The sequence below is a fragment of the Ciconia boyciana genome, chromosome 2, assembly GCF_034638445.1.
Source record: "Ciconia boyciana chromosome 2, ASM3463844v1, whole genome shotgun sequence".
In the NCBI taxonomy this organism is placed as follows: Eukaryota; Metazoa; Chordata; class Aves; order Ciconiiformes; family Ciconiidae; genus Ciconia; species Ciconia boyciana.
In genome coordinates, this window is record NC_132935.1 from 5,801,860 (window position 1) to 5,826,365 (window position 24,506).

Below are 24,506 nucleotides of genomic sequence, written 5' to 3' on the forward strand. Positions count from 1 at the left end.
AGAAAGAGCTGGCATTTCTATTCTGGTTTCAGCGGTGCTAGTCATGCTGCTTTCCCAGCACATTGGTACCATAAAATTGGAAGAGCACACAAAAAACCGTGAAAGGCCTGAAGTACAATGCTGAGAGTGAATCTGTGTGTTGCACTGGGCATTGGGCACATCATCTACCTGAACTACACAAACCTTCCATAGCTCATGAGGATAAAGAAATTCTTCAGGACCATTCTGTGAAACGTAACCTGCTCATCTGTGATGTGGGGTGCTTGGTGGCTTTGCAGGCGTGTGGCACCGTGTGACTTCTTAGATGAGTCCATAGCAGACTGGCTGTGCCACAGTCATACTGTGTAAGACCAACTGTGATGCTGCTATCACAGAACAGCAATGGCGACAATGTTTTGGGAATGTTTCCTCACAGTCTGACAGAAGTAAGATACCATTAGACAAGAACCACTCCCCACCCCCCTCATCCACTCACACTTTCCAATCAGCACCTTATTTTTATGAGATGATGATTTGATGTTAGCCTTAAGACTATGGAGATATTTATTTAGTCCCCTTTCAATATGGGAACCACACCAAGAGAGGTTAAGTTTGCTTTTGCTCCTGAGTCTGAGCACTTGGAGATTAAGAGTTGAGGTCTCTGCTAGTTCCCTCCATTTTTTTTTTAAACTTCCATGAGGGACTGGACCAAATGACCTGCAGGGCACCAAGAGGGCTTGATTTGTCATTATTTAAAACAAGTAAGTATGTGTAGCTTAAGCCCAACTTTGGTCCGAATTGGCAAGAGGAACCAAAGTTCCTGTGTGCTTAGTATACAGTTTATATACATCTCCAGTACACAAGGTGTTGTTCATTGCTCTGAAGTGGCTAAAGATCATCTTGAATGATGCTAATGACCTCCTCTGATTCCCTTTAACCCCTTCACCCTTGCCCCAAACCTTCCTGGGAAGGAGATGCTTAAAACCAACCCTGAGTAGGGGCTTTACTGAGGGTAATAAGACACACGTGGTACCAACTATGTCATCCAAGCAGCAACGCACGTACCATCCAGCTGCTAAACGATATGTGTAGACAGTATGGTGAGTTGGGCAGGATGGAAAATGAGTAATAGTTCAGACCTGAAGTAGACCCTTTAAGGAGACTGATTATCAAGGTAATTAATGACAGTAGCCATTGAAAGCATTCTCCCTCTCACTATGATATACAGCTTCTCAGGCGAGGAACCCAACCAGGGATACAGTGCAGAGCCATGGAGGAGACAGAGTGTAGAAGTAGGACTCTCCTTTCTGCTATGTGATCAGACGATAATGTTAGGAAAAATAGTCTTGTTTCACTGAGGCCTCCTTTTTATAGGTATGATGTGCCTTCTTGACTCACTCTAGGTTTCTCCATGCCTCTATTTTTTTCCACCAGAAACAAAATTGGCAGGAGGGACAGCCAGCACGTAACTCCATTCAGCCTTCCCCTAAAGATGTTCCTAGAGATGGGGAACAAGCAACCACTGCTCCTCCACAGCCAATACCCTGCAATGCCTGTTCACACATATTTGCCCTCTTAGCTACCTTTCTGGTTTACTTATTAGAGAAGTTAATAGCATCTAAAGCCATGTGGAAGAGCTGATATTTAGTTATTATTCAAGACTATGACAAAGAAAAGAAAATGAATCTGAAGCTGATTACAGAGCTCCCCTTCTGTCCCCTGACCTGTTAAGAAAGTGCTATGTACTAATAGCTTTAACTTCCCTTCCTATTATGCTTTGATAGGATTTGCCTTTTAAAGCACAGCACTCTGACAAGATAAGACAGTAGGCTGCTGAATTGGAATAAGTAACATGGGCACACAGAAGATGTGTGTGTGTCAAGACAACCTGATGGGTAATGTAGCCCACTGTACCTCTCATCAGAGAAAAGTAAAACAAAAATTATTCCAAGCCTTGCAGGGAGAAATTGCCTTCTTCATGAGTGAATTGCAGGGACCAGGACCAGAAGCTGTGGTGAGACAGAGCAAGGGGAGCCACAGTTCTGAGGAGATGGACAGAAGGTCCAAGAGCTAAGAGCAAGCTAAGGTGCTAAGAGGAAGCATCTGGGTAGTCTGGGGTCTTTGGGAGATAGAGCTGTTACTGGTGACTTTATGCTGAACATAAAAGTTGGTATAGACAGAGATACTTTTAACAGATCCAAGAGGCTCATCCTACTGAAACTAATGAGCACACGATTCTACTTAATGAGGAAAATTCAGTGTTTTTCCAGAAGATCAGGAGGAGGAAAGACTTTACTAACTAAGACTTAGTTAGGCCTCTATTAAGAATTTGAGGCTTTGCATGGGATTTAGAAAGGGGACAGGTTTCATGTTCACCTTTCTCCACTTGTAAGGAAGCTTGATGGGACTGTGTGCATGTATGTAGTGACTCACATGTATAGGTGTTTATACTGGATCCTCAGCTAAGGGGCATACATAATGCCCAAGAGCGATATGGGTGGGAGACTGAAAATACATGATTGAGAGAACAGACAGAAATTGTGGGTGGAATTACAAAAAATAGAGAGGATGAAGAGGACAGGTTATTGTGCCTTCCTGAACTGGATCACTCAGTAAGCTGAATATGAGTAAGAAATATGCTTTGCAGCACTGCCAGAAGTAAAGTTATGCATGTCAGAACACGTACCATGGGACACTAACAGTAGGCAGTTTGGGAAAGTTCAGCCTTCACAACTTTTCCTTTTGGGTGTTGAAATAGTGAATAACACTGTTTGGTAGAAGATTTTGAAAAATTTGATCTAGATTCCTGACAGAAGATGAGTTTACAGAGCTGAAGAGTCTCACAGAGAAGAGCCTTGGAGGTGCTAAATAGTATTTAATGGAGTCTTCATCAGGAGACTCCCTTCATTGTTCTTCAGCCACACGTAAAATTGCGTGAAGACTACATGCAATTTGTAAAATTGTCCTGGTGAATTTGGAAAAGCCCCCATCTTGATTCTGCCTCTGTTGAAGTCAAGGGCAGTATCATCATTGATTGTAAAAAGTGCAGGATCAAGACCTTCTAGGATCTGGAGGGATTTCCCAGGGTGTACCTCTGTGTTGCAGCATATACATCCAACTTCTGATGATGCTGAAGATTTCCTTGTGGGTTACCCCACAAGGAAAGACACCCACCAAAGTGAACAGGAAGATTTGCACTGAAAGCTGGATTTCTGAGTGCAGTGCTATAGTTCCGAGGGCAGAACAACAATAATTTGTTAGGAGGGTCTTCAAAACACATGGATAATATAATGAACTTGACTGATGGTATGGACCATGCTGGAGAAGGCTGTACCATCTTAGCTCTAGCTTTAGACTATGCTCTACAGAAGACTTGGAATTGCCTCCATGCCCAGCTGCTCATGTAGCTGGAGAAGAGGTCCTTGTGAATTCAAGGGAGAGCAGCTTACCTGGAGAAGCACGAGGCTGCCTTAGTCCTGACATTGTGCCAGGAAGCTGCTATTTTTCCAGCCTTTATTTGTTCTTTGCAGTGAAATGTGTTTAACTCTCAGGAGAAAAGCTATTCTCTTTCTTCCTAACTCCTGAGTGCAAAGCAATGGTAATAAGTAAGAGAAAAATAAATAAAATAGAGGGAGGTGAGTAAAGTAATCAAAATTCCTAGGGAGCTGGCAGGACATTGGCAGGACAAATTCAGAAAGTCCACAATGAAATGAATGGATCCCCCTCCCACGTGCACACTTGGACTAATGGGGGCATCTGCAAGTAAGGGTATACTATTCATTGGCAGAATCACTGGAATGACACTAATACATAAAAATTCAGATGCTCCCAGACTTGGTAGAATAGGTGTTCCTTTTTCCTGTAACTGTACATGGGTCCTTGTAAGTCAGGAGACAAAGGGTGGAACCAGTGCTGCAGTTGCAATGATCTTTTGTCTGTTTTAAAATTGGTTGTCTTTTGCCCAAGAGTTGAGCACAGAGTCAGTGAAGCAAAGGGTCTATTTACATTTCCAGATTTAATAAAGTCACCTGCTAAGTGTTGAATCCAAAAAGTGACTCTTGACTGATGGACCAGAAAATGCTCAAAAGCACAAGTCACAAGTGCTAAGATCTCATACCTCATGGTTCAGAAGAAATGAAAACTGCTGCTGTATGGACATTCAATGGTACATTAAGTGTCTCCAGGACACCACCAGTGATCCATGTGGCCAGGAACAGCAAGTTCTGCATGAGATAACTATTCTAAGATTTCAAAACAGGACCCGTTCCAGTTAATGCAACAACAGCATTTGTGTCCTACATGTCAAAGGGAGGACATAAGAAATGCAGTGAAGGATCCATCAAGTCTTCAATGACCTTTTAGTAATAAGCTAGGTAGCATAATACAGCTTAGCTCCCTGGGTTCCCAAGGATGGGGGGAAATTGCTTGGTGGTTTGATTAGAGATGTGTTGCTTTTTTTCAAACCCACCACCATCAAAGCCAAATATCTCTTCAGAGGTATTTGCACCTATAAAGCTGCATGGTAAAAAAACAAAACAAACCAAAACCAAAACCAAAAAAACCCACCTTTCTTCATGCTGGGATCAGAAAGTGATACAAGATCCTGAAACCGGATCCAAGAGGCTCTCAAAAGCTCCTGCCCTTCCCAAAAATATTGGCGGAATGTTGAGCCTGAAACAAGACCAGAAAGGCAGTAGCCCCCGTGAACTCTGTATGCCACAGGGACAAAATTTTGAAAAGGTTTTTAGCTCCTTATAGCACACTGCTTGGCCTGGTACTGTAACAGGAGCATCTGGTTGGAGCCCTGAGTGTAATGCAGTTATTTGGCTAAGTTTTATTATTACATCTTTTTTTTCCCCACACAAGGAACCTACCTGGTTATATTATGGACTCTAAGCTGCAGGAAACACAAAATTGCTACAGCTGGCTGTAGCTAGACAGAGATGCCACAAGGAGGAAATGGGATAAGAATTTAATTCTCAGTAATTCATGGATAAACTATATCCAGTTTTCTTCATCTAGGACAAACTGATTTGAGATGTTATTACAGTGTAACTTGTCTCCCAAAGATTTCCCACTATGCTTTAACCATTCCAGAACAACTCCTCTATACAGAGACATAAAGGAAGAGGTATCTTTGTGTTTGGATTATCTTCTCCAAATAGGGGAATTAGTCTGAAATTGCTATTCTGGTTGATTCCATTTGAGTCTTTAGAAAGGTGCTTTACCCCATAGATCCAAAGTGGAATCTGTTTTACAGTACATGTAAAGTGAAATAATGGTGAGAGCAGTGAGACCTAGTGAAGTCATTAAATCATTTATACATCAATTCAGCCTGTTTTTGAGAGGTTTAAATGATGCACAGCAGGTAATCCCATCCTCTAAGTCAAATAAAACACATTCGTTCACTCTAAGTCACAGTGTCTGCGAAGACTGGGATCTATCTGCTTAGTTTTTTTGAAGGGATGTTCTCTTGCCAGATAATTTTTTTTATTGGTTGTGGATATTTTTTCCATTTTTTGTTCAGTGAACAGTGGTACAGATTTTGGCAATGTCACCATGTAATCATGCTTTATTTGGATGGGTAGACTTGAAGGGACTTTGCTCCTATGGTAACAGATTTTTAGCTGCAATTTTTCTTAGCTTTTTGAAAGTGCCATTAACCATTGTTCCCAGCAGCCTGGTTTTCTATGTGGCTTGGGCTTTCCAAGACTGGATCTCACAAGTGTCAAGGTTATACTGGGCAAAAAGAAGGAGAGTAAGTGACTGGGAAAATGAGATCAAGCCTTTTTTCATCTTTTCCCTAATCCTGGACTATGCAGAGGCCAAAGCAGCCCCAGCAGAGCTCATAGTGGCTAAGAGGCAGCTGCAAATTCTGCCAGCCTCAATGGTTCCTTGTGGAGGACTGTGCCAGAGGGATCCTTTCTGCCCCATCCTGATTCCTCTCTGTGGCAATATGCCCTTTGCTCAAAAGTGAGCAAAGCTCTCACTGTGCCAGCTGCCACAGAGATCTTTGGCTGCTTCTTGAAGACATTATCTCTAGGGCTACGTCAGCAAACCAGGTGGAGCTGCAGCTAAGATTTTGGCAATATCTGCAACTCTGAGGCTGTGTTTAAGGTCACATTTCTGTAGCTGTGCTTGCCTTCATTTAATCTTGTTTGCTCTGACGTCAATGCAAATGTAGCAGCAAGCTCATGCTGTTACATGCTCTCTCTATTATTATGTTTTTCCTCTCTTAAATCATGTCTGTTTTCTTACGATTGAGTTAAATTTACTATGGAGAGGGGTGGGTTGTTTTAATAGTGCACTAGCTAGTGTGTTGGCATATTCTATCCAAATACAGAGTATCTGCACTTAATAATGCTGTTCAATTGATTCTTCTTATAACAGCCAAAAAGCTGAGTTCACTGTGAGCTGTGTGTGCCTGTACCCTGGTGTGATTCAGCCCGGAATGATAATGTATTAGTCCTGCCTATTTTATACATAAACAATTTATTACCTTCATATGAATTAAATTTTCATGACATAGATTAATGTATTCTGCCTACCATCTGGAAGGTCCTACAGCGGTCTCCAAATGGTGCAGGGATCCACATGTCATTGAAATGTAGCCCTTCCCAGAGCAGAGCGTAGTAGCTGAATAACACTGCACAACTTCAGGGCCATTGGGCAGAATGGAATAAACCAAACAGCATCCTGCTGAAGCTAGAGGTAAATTTAGGTTGGAAGAGGTTATAGTGATTTTCTCGAGCAGCCCAGCAGATTTAATAGACTCCCAATTCTTGCAAAATGTCTAAAGGGCATCCATTGATTGCAAGGCATAGAGATGTTCAGTGACTTGTCTATGGCTGTGGAGCAAGTCTGTAGAAAAAGTAGTAACAGTTCCTACATCCCCTGCCTGCCCACTGCACTGTTCTATAAAGCAGCCTCTGTTTGAAGAGCGAAAGGGAGAAGAGTCAGATAATAGGCTTGAGGTGACATCAAAATCTTTCAACATCCATGTCATTAGCGGATCAGAGGATGGGCTGTCGTTGACTCTTCTGGCATTAAACGCTACAGCATTCAACAAGGAAATGGTAAGTTTTCAGGAAATTGGAAAGCTGTGGACTTTCAGGTCATGTTTAATCATTTTTTACAAAGAAGCTCTATTTGTAATACCCCTGCTGTCAAAGCATCAGTGGATTAACAGGACTAGCAGGTAATTCTGCTTTAACATCAATACTGGTATAACACTAAATGCTGCCTACAGCTTAATAGGAACATTTGAAAAATGTATTCATGGAATGACAGTATGTAGTGCATTATAGCCATTGAATGTGGGTAAGAAAATTATCACAAAGGGTAGAACAAATATCCAGGGCTTGTCCCAGCCATTAAAAGATGGGGACTCCTTTGCAGGCTCTGGTCCACTGCCGGCTCCCTAGTCTGAGTTTCCCTCCTTTACCTTTAGCCACTGGAGCCACAAAACCATTGAAGTGGGACAGGATCTCCTGGAAGACGAGTCACCCCACCATCTGAGGTACTGTCTGAAGTACCTATTTTCAGGTAGTGTGAACTGGTCATGCTCCATTTCTATTGAGGGTGCCCAATCCAGCTCAGACTGGACTCTAACAGCTGAAGAGAGCAGAGCTGACTCCTGTCCATTGTGCACAGCCTTCAAATAGCTCACAAATGCCTTCCCAAAGCCTTTCCTACTATAGGGATTCCTCCGGTCTGATGAGACTACACCTGAAGCAACCTACTGGGAGCATGCCCTAACTAAAACATGAGGCAAGCCTGGGCTAGAAACAGTCTCAATCCCTTCTGTTGGAGCTGTGGAGATGAAAACATATTGTACCAAGGGGTGAGAAAGTGAGAAAGGAGCTTTTAGCCTTGTAGCTGGACATTCAGGAAGATTTTAATACTGAAGCCTCTTTATATTAAATTATCCTTGTCTAAGGGCACCTCCAAAGGTGTCCTTACTGCCAGCCTATGTAGTCATGCCAGTTTTTCACTTTTGGCCTAACTGGTCTAACAAAACAAAAAGGAACAATTCTGGCAGGAGTAATGACCCCACAATGCTGTGGAGAGATGGGATATGGGGACTTGAGGGTCTCTCTTCTAAGAAGTGAATTTCCTAGACTATATGTTTTAAGAAGAGATAATGGCACTGCTGACACCTCCTTTTCAGAAGACAGGGATGCTCATTCTTCTGTTCTGAATGAAATATTGCAAGGGAGAGCTGAGAAAAGGTGCTTGTCTCCCTGGGTATTTCTGAGTGCAATGGATGAGTGGCATCCAGAGAACAGGCAGATTGAATGATTGCAGAGTTGCTCTCACTGCCTCCAAGGTGCTGGCCTCTGTTATCAGTGGGATACTGCAGGGTACCAAATTAATTCCTAGACATGAGCTTCCACTGTAGCAGATAGCTCCATCTCTCTGGATTTTACAGTGCCAAGCTCTAAATTAAGAAAAACTGGCAAGGTAAGAGCTCAGTCTCTTTGTCTCTGCAAGTTCTGCTCATGCTGCTATCTTCGTGGGCATGTAACGTAGGCAGGAACTGGTAGTTAGCAGGGGATATTGCATTTTTCATTTCTGCTTCACTCCACTCACAGAAGTGAGATTTAGGCTAGTGCTGTAATGTCACACACGCATACACACCCCAGTCAGCATGGGTCCAACTGCAGATGCAGACCTTTACTTCTCATACAGTCTTGTTGAAATGGTTGGGATTTGCAGGTGCTCAGGACCTTGGGAAATCAGTCTCCTTATTCTGACAGTTGAGGTTAATATTTTTGAAGCTTGAGCTAGAATCTTGAATTATGATTTAGATCCTTAAATAAGTTGGCTGAATTTAAGAAGTGCAAAGCCAGTGCAACTGTTGAAAAACAGGTCATTTATTTATATCTTAAATCTGGATTTAGAAGTCTAATATTAGTTGCTCATTTTTTACAAATCTTTGTCTTGGTCTAAATAAGGAACGATGTCCCTATTTAGATGTGGAAGTTGGAAAAGTTAGCTTACATGACTTACTTGTCATCACAGTGTGCCAATAAGAAGTCCAGGACTGGAGTTCTGCACCTCCCCTTCTCTCCTGCAATATTGCAAATCCCTACAAGAAAGTTCCCAAGACTTAGGTTGTTCAGTAAAGTTTGGCAGTCATGTGGGAAGTCTGGAGACTCCATGATTTGCAAACTGGGTGTGCCTGCAAGGGCAGGTCTGCTGTAGGTTTCCTAGATCTCAGACTGGTCTCCTTGTGTATTCAGGGAGGAGCTATTAAAGCAATGATAACATTAGGAATGAGAGTGTGCCAAATTGTATGAAATGGTGCAATTCCTCTTAAGATCCCCCAAACTTTATGAACAAATTTTAAATATGTTTTCTTGAATTATTCCTTTAGGTTAATGATTGCAAATACTAAGTCGCATCCAAAACCTCTTCTCACCTACAAAATAAAACCCATAATGTAAAAACAAGTCCTCTACAAAGCAAAATTTGTACTAAGGATCTGTAAAATCCTACAAAATGTAAAGAAATTGTCAGAGCAGCATTGAGAAAAATATTGCATACTTGCTTAGCATTACTTGACATAATTTTCAAGTGATTATAGATTTTGTCATGCTTTGATTATTCAACAGGTACCACCTTCTGCAGAGCACTTGTTTTCTGAAAATTGTTATCTGGAATTGAACCTATTTTGGGAACTAACACAACTCCATTTCACCTGTTGCTGAGTAACTTACAATCTCCAGTATACTTACATCCAAAATGCTCCTATGGGTTAGGAGAGGGAATCAGTACAAGTTTACAGGTGGAAAACACAATCACAGAGGGACAAAACATCTTCCCTGCCATCACATGAGCAGCTTGTGGTAGAAAAGGGATTTGAAGTGGGTTCCCTGATACTGGGCTGGTGTTCAGGCAACTCAGCTGTCTTTCCTTTGTTCTGTTTGCAACCCTTCTTGCTATCATTGTTGTTTTAAGATACCAAGTAGTGCAATGGAAAGGGAGTTGTGGCAGAATGACACATGATCTCTGGATGCTGCACTGAGGAGACTTAGCAGGGACTTGCCTGAAGTCCCCACACTCACTCCACCTTGGTATCTGGTTGTTTTGGGATCAAAACCAGCTAGGTGTGATGTTAGCACTGTCTTCAGTACTGCTGATTACAGACACTGTTATGTTTTAGCTTCACCAGCCCGATGGACCATCTGACCTCCTAGGACCCACTGGCTCACAGACAATATCGTTTTGTTAAATTTTTCTGGTACAGCAAATGATGATGTAAGTCCCTGACGCTGCAGGTGTGATCTTTATGCCAGCTGACAAAAGCAGACAGAGTACTGCGAGGCTGGATATTTAAGGCTTTTCTGGGAGTTATTCAGGTGCTGTCTCTGTTTGTTGCATTGTCCATTCACAATGACCTGAGCTATTTACTGTATATGCAGAATCTGCAGTGGAAGCAAATCCATTCATTCCTAGATGTTTAAACTGAATTGTTTCTCTCCCCTATTGAATGACAGCATATGTAATGGATCTCCACGTGCCAGAGGGCTTTTCAGTAGCAGAGCGTCAGGCATCACATGGAGAATTAAGGCGCACTGAAACCTTGGTGTTTATTTTGGAATTGAACTCAAAAACCTCTACTCTGGGGACAAGCTTTCAACCAGATAAGATGGAGGATTTGATCTCTGAACTTCTTTTCTTAGGTATTTCTGTCCTCCCCTTTAAACCGCAGCAATCAGTTGATACACGTGATGATGGGAAGGAAAAGCATCTGAGTTGTGTAACATCTGCTTATCACTACAGATTATCCTGTAGCAATGAGATTAAAGCTTTTCCTTATGTAGGAAGAGCTTGGGATTTAGAGTTGCTTTTTTGGTTTTTGTTTGTTTGCTTGTTTTTTCTTATGTAATGTACTATAAATTTAGTTTCATTGAGCAAGGAGAGGAAACTTCACAAATGTGACTAAGAAAACAGGGATTTTTAAAGGAAACAGATTTTTAAAGTATTCCCTTCAACCATGATGTATCTATCTATCTATATATGTATACTATAATCCCAGTATTGCCTCCTGGTGGTTATGTTCACAATAGGACTGAAATGGGGGAGCATTTTGGAGCCAAACAGGGAAGTGACTTGTGTAAAATAGTGATTTGGATCTCAAGCTCTGCAGAGTTTTGTGATAGCACAACAACCTGCTCTTTTGTCCTGCTGATGGATTGACTTTCTGGCTAAAGTGCAGCTGGTGGTCAGGATATCAAAGCGCATCTTATGTGCTTGGCCCATTTTGGTTCCCCATTTCTGCCAGGTACATACCAACAGAAAACCTCGGGGCTCTGAGGCTGCTTTAAATCTGTCTGGTTTCATCAGTTACAGAACAACAGAGGCTGAGGACCAAGACTGGAAAGGAACCTCAGCTCAATCCCTTCTCTTGACCTAGTCATCAAGCTGGTGAACAAGGTATCAAAACAGCACCAGATTTCCCTAAGACTCTATAGCAAATCTCACTTTCTACCTATAAACCAAGTGTTTATTACCCTGCAATGAGCAGACTCCTGAAATCAAAATGAAGTAAAAATAGCAGAAGCACCTGTCTCTGAGGACCATCCAGTCTGGGCACTAAGCTAGCTTAAGTAGAAGGTCATCAGATTCCTGTGTATGGGGGACACCAAGTTTCCTAGATCTGAGGCCACTCCATGCTAATTTGCCACTGGACTACAGTGCATGCAATAAATTTAGTAAAATAGTAATAATGTACTGTGACCCTTCTGTCTCTCGCCTTCCATTACTGTGCAGTTTATATCAGAAGGATCAGCAAGCTGAGACCAAGAAAGAAAGTATTTAAATTACATAAAGGCTGTGGTTTCTAAATAAAGACTGGTGGTCCCTTTGATAATACCACTATCATAATACTTTGATCCTGAGAGCCTGAAGCAGTCATTCTTTGTATGGGTCTCTCATTGACTGCAAAGGGAATTTTGGGCTCAGAGCAATTACCTACACAAGATTGGGCCAATTACTTAATTAAATTTTAAGTAGGAGTATATACATAGCAGATGGACATTTTGAGAAGGTACTGAGTAACGTGTGCGGGGTAACAGAGAATGCAGCTTATCTTGCACATTAGCCTTGGATGGGTTTTAAGTGTATTAACATTAGGACGCCAATCGGATTTAGGTGGTGTGTAAAATTTCTCCAAGCCTTCTTAACTTGGCTGAATTTTCCTCAGATGAATGCAGCACAGAATGGTCCAATCACTTAATCCCTCTGGTCTGAAACTAGCATGAAAACTAGAAAGAATGGCCATAGCTAGAAAGAGGCATTGTCTAGGTAGGTTGTTCTACAGGCTTGGATAGGTGGCTGGCTTTTAATTGGGTACTCACTTTTTAAAGGCAGCTAAAAGGCTTTTCAACCAAAATCTTTTAAAAAATGAGAATTTGCAGGTACTATATTGTTTACCTTTTCTTCCTTTCCATTCCCATACCTCACTTTGCATTGGAGCTGTCATTCTGTCTCATTGCTTTATGTGTCTGCATTTTAGGACAAGGCTTTATTTATGTTTCTTTTATTTCACTTCACATTTACAGAGCTGTAGACAGCCTTAAGTGTTTTCCTAGAACACAGCAAGACACAGAAAGGGCAAGAGGAGTATCATTTTTATTTACAATGATACTAAGCTCAGGTACTTAAAAAAAAAATTCCCACCAATATCAGTGAACAGGAATTACCAATGCAGATTTGATTAGGTGAGATGAGAGGAGCTGTGAAGTAAAATAGCTCATGTGCCCTGTTTGTCAGAGGAAAAACAAGTTAATACTGTATCTTTTAATAAAATATCTTTATGATAATAAGGTCTAGAAGTCCAAGATACAGTCAAGAATATTGCTTTTGACTGTCTCATAAAATGTATAGTCTGTACAAGAAACAGAGAATGGGAATGGAAAAGGAACCTTAGGGAAGAAGAGTTACCCCTTTGGGCAGAAGCAGGGACAGAGCCCATCTCCTGATGCCACCCATGAGCTCATCATTGCCTAAACAGCACTAGAAAGTTGAACACCAAAGCCCTGTTTACAATGAGATGCTTATATTATTGATGAAAATGAGGAACTTCTCCCAACCATGACGTAAACTTTCTCTGAACAAGGGAAAGAAATGAACTCCAGGTTTGCCACATCTGCCATTTAGCAGTTCCTTTATTTAGCACCTTGGAAGTATTGCTTTTGAAACTGAACAATATCCACAGTATTCTGAACATCATCTAGGCCCATTTGAGGGTATTTTCTATTGACACAAGCAAAATTGTAATTGGTGTAATTGTCTATCCTTTATGGAAAAGTACCTTGTGAAATTAGGCAGAATTTTGGCGGAAATGAAGATACTTGCCCTGCCCTATAAAGCACATGTAAGTATACGCACAGGAGTGACCTGGATGATCACCCTCATCAGAAATGCCCATCACTCAAAATGTCAGAGGAAAAGGGAAGGACCCACACCTGAGCCTCAACTAGGACATTCCCCGAGCTAACATAAATTCTCTGGTATTTTCCATGTGTTGTGGAGGTCCTAACCTTCCTTTAAATTAGTGACTGCAGTGTACAAGCTAGTGCTGCTCAGTGCTTAGAAAGGACACTCAATATTTGGGACAGAGTGGGAGAAAGAATGGTAATGTTTAAGATGCATCGGTGACAGTCAGGGAAGAGACAAGCCCTGATTCCTCAGTTGTCAGGCTTATTTAGTCTCCGGATATAAAGACTAAATTTGCCCTTTATTTTAGATTAGCCTGCGGTAAGCCAAAATACAGAGCACAGTGCTTAGGATTTATGGTTATGGGGAGTACACTTCAAGGGACACCAAGCTTGCACTCTTGTCAAAATCCCAAACATCATATAAAAACCTATCAGTGATGATTAATACAATGAATGATAGTGATCCCCACATCTGTTTGCTTTCTTTAAGGGTGTCCCAATGGCTGAAGAAAAGCCCAAGTATAACTGCACTGTCAGTGAAGTCACCATTGTGAACCTGCAGCCTCAGAAAAATCCCATTCTTATCTTGCCAGGAGGGAAGCCAGGAAGTGAACATAGAAACCTTGGTTTCCATCCTCCTTCTCCAAGGATTTCAGAGAAGAGACTATCCCAGGGAGAGAAAGAATTGTGGCCAGAAAAGATGAAGAAAGAAGGGGCTTTGTCTCCCAGCCTACATCGTGCAAATGAGTTTTGTAGCACAGAGAACATCACCCTGAAGAGGCCAGTGAAGTTGGCCCCTCTGGAGATCCCTGTGGAAGTAAAAGAAGCCCAGCTCCAAAAGATTATGAGCATCCAGAGAGAAGCCCAAATGGCTGCTCAGAAGCTGACAGTTATCAACTCCATCAGCAATGAACCCCATGTGAAAAGGGTAAAGAATCTGGCTCAGGGGGAGCTAGAAAACCTTCAAAAGATAAAGCTGAGTGAGAAGGCTGCTCTGGAGATTAAAGATGATCCCCAACCCCCTAAAAGCAGCAAACCCCTGGGAGAAATTCAAATTATTTTGCCTCCAGAGACAACTTCTAAGTTGACTAAACAACCAGGTGTCGAAGAGGCTCCCAAGACACTCCGTAAGCCATTAATCCCCACTCTCCAGGTATCTGACATGCACGAAGAGTCTAACAGCCCTGACAGCATCCCTGATCCTTGCCAGAATGTTTCTCGGCGCCGATTCAGAGTAAGGCACATGAAAGAGCAGCAGGAAGACCATGGGAAAGCCAAACCCTTAAAGGTCACAGATCCAAGTGTGGGAGACAGCAAGCAGAAATCTGCAGGTCAACGAACACAAAAAACCCTCAGTGATGCAAGCAAACTCATTGAAAATGTGTCCAAAAAGCAGAAGGAACGAGGAGCAAAGCAAGGGGAAATGGATGAAGCCTCTTTTGTGAGGAGGCAGTCTACTCGAAGGATGGCCTTGGGAGACATTATCCAGGTGGATGAAGACTGAATATCATGCACCATGTAATGCACAGGAGATTTAGACACAACAGCTACCTGGTAAAATGTTTTAGACTGACTGCTTAGATAGTGTCTGGAGGCATTAGTAGACCACAAAGTGAAAATAAGTGAATATTGTTGAACACCTCTGTCATTTCTGAGATACTCAAACAAGTGGATCATAGGGCAAATATGCTCCTACTCTGCTCAACACTACAAAGGCCGCAGCTACAGTCCTGAGTCTAAAATGGAGTACAACTTTCAAGACACACGTGGACCATGCAGGAAAAATCTGGGTGTGGACTGGGTGGAGGGACCAAGAGAAAAACAGGAACCTGGAAAATATTGTGTCTGGGGCAAGACGAAAAGAAATAACATCATTTGCTCCTGAGAATACAGCCCTCCCACTTTCAGCTGTGGCAAGTTTGTTTCAGAAAGACAAGACTAAAATGTTCTTCATATCTATTGTTGGCAGAACAAAAAGTAATTAGCTCAAGATTTAGCAAGAGACATTTAAGTCGGAAAAGGAGAAACACTTTTAAGGACAATAAACACTGAAGAATGCTGTTTACAGAGATGAGAATCTCTGTCACTGAAATTTTAAATAATACATTAGACAAACACCTGCCAAGGATGATTTTGGAGGAGTTAATCCTTCATTCAGACACAACAAGGGCCAGATGATCTGTAATGTCCTTCAACCTCTATTTTCTTATATTGTATGGTCTACCTTTTCAGTTGTCCACTTGCAGGGCTACTAACCAAGCCAGGTAGTGCAAAAATGTACAATAAAAGTAACTTTTCACTTTGCACTGATTCTTCTCCATTGTCTTACAGCTAGCGTCAAGTTATTCACTGAATCCTTCTAATAGCATCTAAGGAGACTGCTTCTCCTTGATTTATTCAGACGTATTTCTGTTTGTTCTTTCCCAATTTCTTGGTAAAGGGAAGAACAGCTAATCCTTATATTTTCATTGTCTTGTCTCAAACAGCTCTGTCTTGCACTTTTTACTTGTTCACCTTTGGTCACTTTTTAGGATCATCGTCATCTTTAGAAGACTGAATATTATTTTTAGGTATAATACGAAATAAACCAAGCATGCACAGTCTCAACTTAGTCCCAGAAATCTTTTTAGGGAGCAAAAACTATTTTGTGGGTTTTTAAACAGCTATTATGACAAGATGCCAGAGATGCTAGCACAGTGCAAATATTATTATTAAGGTTAACATGTAATGAGATTTGCCTTGTAAATGGCTTTTACAGCAAAAATTAGGATGTTCACTGTCTTCTGGTAGTTCACTTGTTTGGTTGCTTGATTTGGTTTTTAGTAAAGGTATTTTCTGCTTATCAAATGATCTTAGAAGCTGGGACTTAAAAAAACAATGGTGAGACTTGCCATAAAATTGCAAGAGTTAGAACAAATATGTGGATGCCTTTGGAAAAACAAAAGGTGGCTAGAAACAGCAGAACTTGGCCTTTAAACATGCTGGAGTTGGTGGGAGAAGATAAAAGAGGAACGAAGCACCTTCATTATAGAAAAGAGGTAAGCCTACTTTTGCTTTTTATTGTTTCCTCTCTGTACATGATGAAGACAGCCAAAGAAAGAGCAGATGAGCTCTTGAAAACTATTTGTGTCTTTTTCTGCATTCCAACAATACCAGAAAATGTGAAACTTTTTCTTGATGACATGTTCCTTGATTGTTCTCTTAGTAAGAGAAAAGTCAGCATCCAGAGATTCTTCTGGAATTCATTCTTGAGTATTTCTTGCTGAAGATAACACAGACATTACCAGGACTGAAACTATGCCCAGGTTTGCCACAAAAGCAGTAGCAGTACTTATACAAATCAGTCACCCCGTGACTTACCACCAGCTTTATCTGTCAGTTTTCTATCATGAGAGTAACTGGGGAATGAGGGCTGAAAGCTATGAAGGCCAGATGATTCAAGTTGAATAAGGACTGTTGTAATAGTTCAACACAAAGCAAGGAATTAAAATTAGATGCTAAGCCAGGAATAAAAAATGCAAGAGGTATGTCCTTGTGATGTCTGAGCAGTAAGGAGAAATAGTAATTTAACTCATAAACTCAACTACTACATCTCTGACTCACTGCACCTACTTAATTGTGAATATGAAACTGCAATCCCAATGTGTTTTGGTGACATCTCACAAGTTCCCAGCCAGATAGTATTCCAGACAGTATTAACGTGATCGCCAAAGAAAATGCTACTAAGATTTGCAGTTTACAGTAGAAGAGGGATGGCATGAGAGAACAGCTGAGTTCTTGAGTTTGGCCTGGCTCACCTGAGAAGCTGTTCTCCTTCGTTAAACCACGATGTAAGAATGTTGAAGCCATGATGTAAATGGGTGTTTGAGCCCACCTGGTTGAGACTCCTGCCTTGGAAATACAGTAACAACTCAACTAGGATGAACAACCTGCAATTGTCTGGAACTGTGGGAAGGTCACTACATGTATCAGCATGACTTGCTATTGCTCTGCTCCTTTACTTAGCTCTTTTAATGCAGCTTAATGTGTTAAATCCTGTGTGCAGGAACAAATGATGAAGTGTTGCTTTAAAAATGTAAAACAGTTAGATTGAAAAGGACTTAGAGCTCCCAGCTTTGTCCTGTGGCTGCAGTGGCAAATTGTTGTTGGATGCACGGGCAGGAGATTTTGATTAAGGGATGGGACTAAAAAACTTTTCCACCTAGAGCATTAGCAAGGTCATTGCTGAAATGGTGTCTCCAGGATCCAGTGTCCAGCTTTACATGGAATTTCATGCCCTGGATCTCATGCTTCAAAAAGCATCTTCACTTATTGGAAAAGTACTAGAAAGCTAATCTGAATTCTGGGAAACTTACCTTCCACATGACAGGGAAGAAGTTTGATCTGTAGTTTATCCAAGGTTCTTTAAGAAGAAGAAAAAACAAGATATAAAAAATTTAGTGGAAGCTGAATCTTGAGAAATTCATACAGGAATTGGGTGCAGCATTTTAACTCAGGCTGCTGTCCAATATAAATGCATGCTGTCCTGGCTCTTTGTGCTGGTTAGACCTTTCCACCACCACCCCCTTATGCTGGCACTGCTTCTCAAACAGTGGCACAGTGACCTGGAACAGGGAATTTAACATAGCAAATTCCCCCAAAAGATGAGTTTTCAACTGGGATCTGTACCAGTCTTGATTTACTGAATGGCTTCAGCAGTGCTTGTGTCAGCATGAAGGAGGCAAGGACAGGGAAGAACACATTCATTCTGGTGACTGACTGTACTTCTGTCATGTTAAAGTGTGTCTAAACTATATTCTAAAGGCAATAAACTACCGTATCAAAGTGCCAAGGAACACAGTGGGCTCTGTGACATGATACAAATACTTGAAAAATCTGGGCTCCATCCTTAGACTTCTGTATTCTGAAGAATAATGGTGGCTTTGGTTTAGAAATGCCTGGCCAGTGTTAGCTGGAAGAGCAGTCTAGAGAGTATCATGCTCCACACTCCGTTCGGAATCTGTGCATCTTTCTGCTCTACTATGATTTTAAATCCATTCAGTCTGAAATGTGATGATAGTCAAATGTTTTCCATAATGGAAAATTGTATCAATGTGAACAATTGTATCATCAGGGGAGCTCTCGTACTTATCCAAACTATTAGAGCAGGATGCTCCCAAAATGTTGCCTTTTGCTAGTAAAATAGGTGTGACTCAATGTTATCTAATGCTTGCTAGTGTATAAAGTGAGTAATGAAAAAGCAGTCCTGTGCACACATAAAATAACATTTAGAGGGCAAATGTAATTTCAGAAGAATCCCACTGAAAAAGCAAGATTAGGGCAAAAGAGGGATTTTTGCCAGAGAACTCTGGCCACATCAAGGCGGGTATTGTGGAGGGGAACCAAGCTCTGCTCCCATTTACATGCTGTACGTAGAGCATCACTCCCTGAAGTCAATTTAGTTGCTTTGTCTTCAGACTGACATCAGAAAAAATCTGACTCAGTAATGTGTTTGAACTGGGGATGACACAATCAATGGAGCTGAGATCTAATTGACCCATAAAAACATTCTCAAATATTGAGTATAAAGGGAAAAAATCTAGCTACTAAATAATGAGGGGGATCCATTCTTATGTAAATAACTTTCATAAAGGAATAAATAGTGCTTTAAGGATTCATATCCACGTATCTGCTCAGTAGGTGGCTCCAAGAGAAAACCTCTTTGATTGCATATTCCACTTTTCTGCCTTTACTTCCAATGTTTTTGCAACTCAGGAACTCAGGAGGTAATTTCTTTTCTGTATTGCAAAAGCAAGCTCCATCCCTTTCCCCTAGGCTGTGGAAAAGCAGGACACAAAGATGGTCTCCACTCCAAAGATTTTTAGTCTCAGTGTAAAATAAAGAGACAGTGGGCAGACACAACAAACACAGAGCAAGTGGAATAGTCAGATCCTTTTCAAATCAGAGTCATCAGCAAAAGTTGCAGACCAGTGGCACAATTATCTAATTTAGAAATAGTGCGTATTTCATAAATAGCACCGTCCACCCCCAGAGAGTTTTACAGGCCTCACAGCACAGCAGAGTAACACTTCCTGGGATGAGGAAAAAAGGGCAAATTCTTGATTGATTCATAGACCTCTAGAGACAGGCATGGTGGCTCATTGGAAGTGTGAAGAGGACAACCCAGAGATAACTGGATTGCAGTCACGACTTGAAACAGATGGGAACACTATGAAATAGCCAAATGTCTTGGCTGTCCCCTACAATGTGCAGAAATGTCCCTGGAGACACTGCCTGGGTGTTTGCCTGCAGTTCTTTCTCCTTTCAGCCTGCAGCAGGAAAACTCAGTCTTGGATGGAAGGCAAAACAACAGAGAAGAAATTCAGGAAAGCTTTAAGAAACGAGGACCTGGAGCTGCAGACTAAGATTTTTTATCTTTATTATTACTTATTATTAGATTCCCTTTGCAATTGCCCTTACATTGTCAGTGATTGCCATAGGGATTTTGTGGAGAATTATAGGAAATAACAATGCAGTCATCAACAGACTAGAGGAAGGGAAAGATGAGAACCAGAAATATGGAACCGAGAAGGTCTCCAGAGACTGTCCTCACTCTGACTGCCATTCGTGCTTGCTGTAAACCGTTCCCTGTCTCTTCAAATTGTGACGACTGGAAGTTTTAAAAATCCCAGTCAAAGTCTTCATCTAGCAGTTTGTGCAAGTCTGGAGGAGCCTGAGTTGGGCCCACTAATAATGAATCAACGACTCCGCACCAGACTCTGTCCATGCACTTCCTGGGGTGAATCACAGGGAGCAGGATCCCACACTAGAGTCTGTGATCCCACCGGTACTGACTGACTTGGAGTTTAAGCAGCAGCGGGGTTCTTTCCAGAAGAGCTCGGCAACTAGCAGCAGTAGGGAAAATACTGTTATTCTAAACTGGGATTTCTAGTGGTCAATGTGGGGCTGGGAGAGCATAAACGCTGGCTCCGATTTCTCCTGCTCGTGCAACCTGGGCACATTAAACTCTTGGAAAACAGCCTTACAACTTCAGAAATGAGCTGGCACCATGCTTGCCTTTGAGATCAATGTGCTAATGCTCTCAGACCATTTGTACCAACAGGTTGCCTTAATTTTCAGTTTGTGAAAGACATGATTTTAAACATAATCGTTTCCTCTGAATATTCACTGAGGCCCTGGGGGTGACATGCTTTCAGGCAATTGCAGCAGAAATGTCAATAAAAGGAGCAGTGCTGGAAAATCATTAGCAAAGAGTACTTTTAACTTTGTTCCTTGAGTACATAGGCTTCTACCCTGGGCAGGCTGCCGACACTTCTTCTGTCTCCAGAAATTTATTGTAGCAGCGGAAGTTGAAATTGGTTCAGTTAAAATAAAGGATGTGTGGAGTCTCCAGCTAAACCCAGAAGCAAACCCAAATGACGAGCTGTTAGAGGTACAAAACACATAGTGCATTTTTCTTCCTCATGCTTCTTTTCTTGCTAATTCCTGATGAAGATAGGAACAGAAGCTGTGAAAGGTCTTTTGAGTGTTTCTGGCCCAGTAAGGAACAGAAAGCAGCATGCAAGCACCCTGTGAAAACATCAGCCGGGTTTTCAGAGCAAGAAAAATCCAAAAAGTCTAATAACGTTGAGACGAGCAAAGAGCACGTGAGGTCTTGGTGTGACCAAGACTTTTTATTTGGTTTTGTAGTCAGTGGGAATCTATCTTCAGTGAATTTCTAAGGCAATCTTTTTTTCTTAGGCCTCCTGCAGCTACACCTATCCCACTCCTGACAGACACCTGAATAGGGATTTATTCTAATAGTACTACACTGTATGTTAGAGGTGAGTCAAATGCACAGGGACAGATATCTCAGCTCAGACTGGAGGCATTAAAAAACACCTCAAAAGCAAAACTCAAAATGTCCTAGGTGAAATTCACTCGGGTTGTGTAAGCTACATCATCTCTGCAATCCTGACTTCAGGCGACTCAGCTGACTTGTTTTGCTAGTGTTTGGTTTATCCAGGCTGCACATTTTAAGATGTTGGTGCAGACTTAGCATGAGAGTGTGGGGGAAAAAATGTTGAAAAGTAGTTGCTTGATTACTGATCACTTAGTGGAGAAGGAAGTGTGGAGTTCCTGTTGTTAATTTGCCACAAAATGAAAGTCTGGGGGGAGCTTTTCCCCTTATATTTCCATTTCCACTTTGTGCATTGAGATAAGGAAAGGAAGATCACTTACCAATTACTGTCAAGGGCAAAATAGACTTGAAACAGGGAAAATTATTTTTTTTCCAATTAAAATAAATTCTGATAGTGAGAAACAAAGACAAAAAGATTAAAACAACACCTTCTCCCTACCCAAGAGTCTTTCCCAGTCCCACCTTCATCCCTTCACTCCCGACTCCTCTCCCCCCGAGGGGCACAGGGGATGGGGGTTCGGTCAGTCCATCACAGCCCCTCTCGGCCGCTCCTCCCTCCTCACCCGTCTCCTGCTCCAGCGCGGGCCCTGCCCCGGGCTGCAGTCCTTCAGGGACAACCTGCTCCCGCCCGGGCTCTCCACGGCCGCAGCTCCTGCAGGAAATATCCCCCTGCTGCGGCGTGGGGCCCTCCCCGGGCTGCAGGGTGGGTCTCTGCTCCAGCGGGGTCTCTCCAGGGCTGCAGGGGAGCCCTGCTGCGGGCCTGCAGCACCTCCTGCCCTCCTCCTCCTCCGGCCTCGGGGTCCCTCTGCTGCTGCTCCCTCCTTGGCTTCCTCCTCCTCTGCCTCTGCCGCCCTGTGCCCTTTCGGAAACCTCTTTTCCCCCAGGCACCCCCAGCTTGGCTGAGGGGCTCAGCTGTGTCCTGCGGTGGGGCCCTTGGAGCCGGCTGGGACCGGCTGGAACCGGCTGTGTCTGGCATGGGGCAGCCCTGGCCTCTCCTCACACAGGCCTCCCTGCAGCCCCACTGCCACACCTGGGCACAGACACCCCGTACACCCTGTGCACTCCAGAGTTGTCCCAAGACGCTCACATGGATGGCAGGGAGCATGCTCTGGATTTACTGTCTTTCCAGAGGCCACTTTTTAGCTGTGAGACTATTTTGCCATCTATGGAAAGTCCCAGTGGCCACACCAATGCCAAACTGGATGCACAGAGAGAAGTGCTACCACTGTTCCGTAGACAGGAAACCCAGTGACTGTCCCTGGTCTAGTCACCCAGCTAGCAGAGCAATCCCTATATCCAGAGGCAGCAGGATGTAAAGCCACCTTTAATAACCTCTTAGTCCCAACAACCCAAGACTGCTGTATTAGGAACAGAGGTGTGGAAGATTTTTTATTTTTCCTTTTGAAAGTGAGCATCCTTTTTCATGTCTATAATTCAATTAATGTTTTTCCATCACCAGGTTTCCTCTGTTCATCATTTTCTCATTTTAGAGATCTGTCAGTGGAAGGTAATGAATATATAAGAAAGCCACTGTTGTGTGGGTGGGAAGTAAACTTTGGTGTTAAGTTAAAAATCACAGTTTGAGGTCTGGGTGCACTTCCAGTGGTAATTCACTTGGTAAATGAACCGGTTTGTCCTGTTATCAAGCTGTCATTTCTAAGCAGTGCTGCATCAGGTTCCTGCCAGAGACTATTAAGCAGGTTATTATTATTTCAGCCCCATTAGCTAATGGGATACACCTCTGTACCCAAGTAAAGACGCTAATCAGCTTTGCCTTGAAGCAATATATTCAGCCTTTTTCTTCTGAGATATGGCTTCCTACACCATTACTAAATATCAACTCGAACTGTGGGGCACAGAGCAGAGCGTTCAGGGGTGAGATAACCTGATCCCTTCTTCATCTGGCCGTAGTGGCAAGTAGTGAAGACAAGCCTGGGAACAGGAGCTACATATTCCATCAGGAAAATAATAAAAACACAGGCCTAGTTTCCTAGCTGAACATGGTGGTCAGTTCATTCCTCCTGCCTCCTTCTTCCTCCTTCAGTTACCTTTGAAAACTGAATACATGCTGTGAAGTCACTTAGGTGCCTTTGATAATTTCTCCCCTGGCCTTAGTTACCAAAGGATCAGACTTGGAATTTCGGTCCCATTTTGTCAGAGGTAGCCAAACCTGCTGGGCTTCAGGACCCAGAGGGTTTCCTCCTCTTTCAGCCCAATAGCTGCGAGGCTGCTGTGGTTCTGTGTTCCCAGGTCCAGCCTAGGGTGAGGCTGAGCTGTTCCCAATAGACACACACACACACACATACACACTACCGGCTCCACGTGTGCCCAGACACACAGACCAATGCAGACAGAGATTACTTTTATTTTTTTTTATTGACATCCACATGAACAAACCCAGCACTCATAGAAACATGAACAAACATGACTCAATCTTCTCCTTCCCTCTGGCTCATCAGGATTGAAGGCTGCTATTGGAATATATACACATGATGTGATCTCTCCAGCAGCTGGTCTGGGACCCCCAGTCTGCCCAATACCCAGCCCCTGGACCATGGTCTCCTCCAGTTGCTGGCACCCAGACTTCTTATCCCAGTCACCACCCAGCCCACCTTGCAGCTCACTAGCATTGACACATGCACACTTAGAACAGACAGGGTAGTTGGAAATAGGATTTCATGAGGATATAGGACAGACTGTAGTGATCAAGCACTGCAGTGAGACAAATGTACTCACCAGTAACATGGTAACACATGTCCAGCTCCTTTTCCCTTTATTTCCCTGCTTTTCTTTCTCCCCAGTTCACCTCAGTCCCTCCCTTTCCCCACCTTTGGTTCTTCCTCTAAACATCCCATAGTACATTTTGCACATTTCCATAATCCCCTTAAAACCTTCCATCCTAAATTTTACACAATCCCAAAATGCTCTTCCCATGATAACTCCTGTATCCCTTTAGGCAACAAACTGTTCAGGTGGCATGGCTTTCTGGGGAAGGAGTGTCTTTGGTTGGCTCCTCCTGGTGGGTTCCACACCAGAACAATGTTCTAGTCCTTCTCCTCTGAAGGTCTGAGGAGCAGCTGGTTCAGTGCTATGGTTTTCATTGGTTAGGGTTTCACCATGCAGATAGATGGTGAATCTGTATTTAACATTTTGTGCTCTATCCCCCCTCCTCACAGACA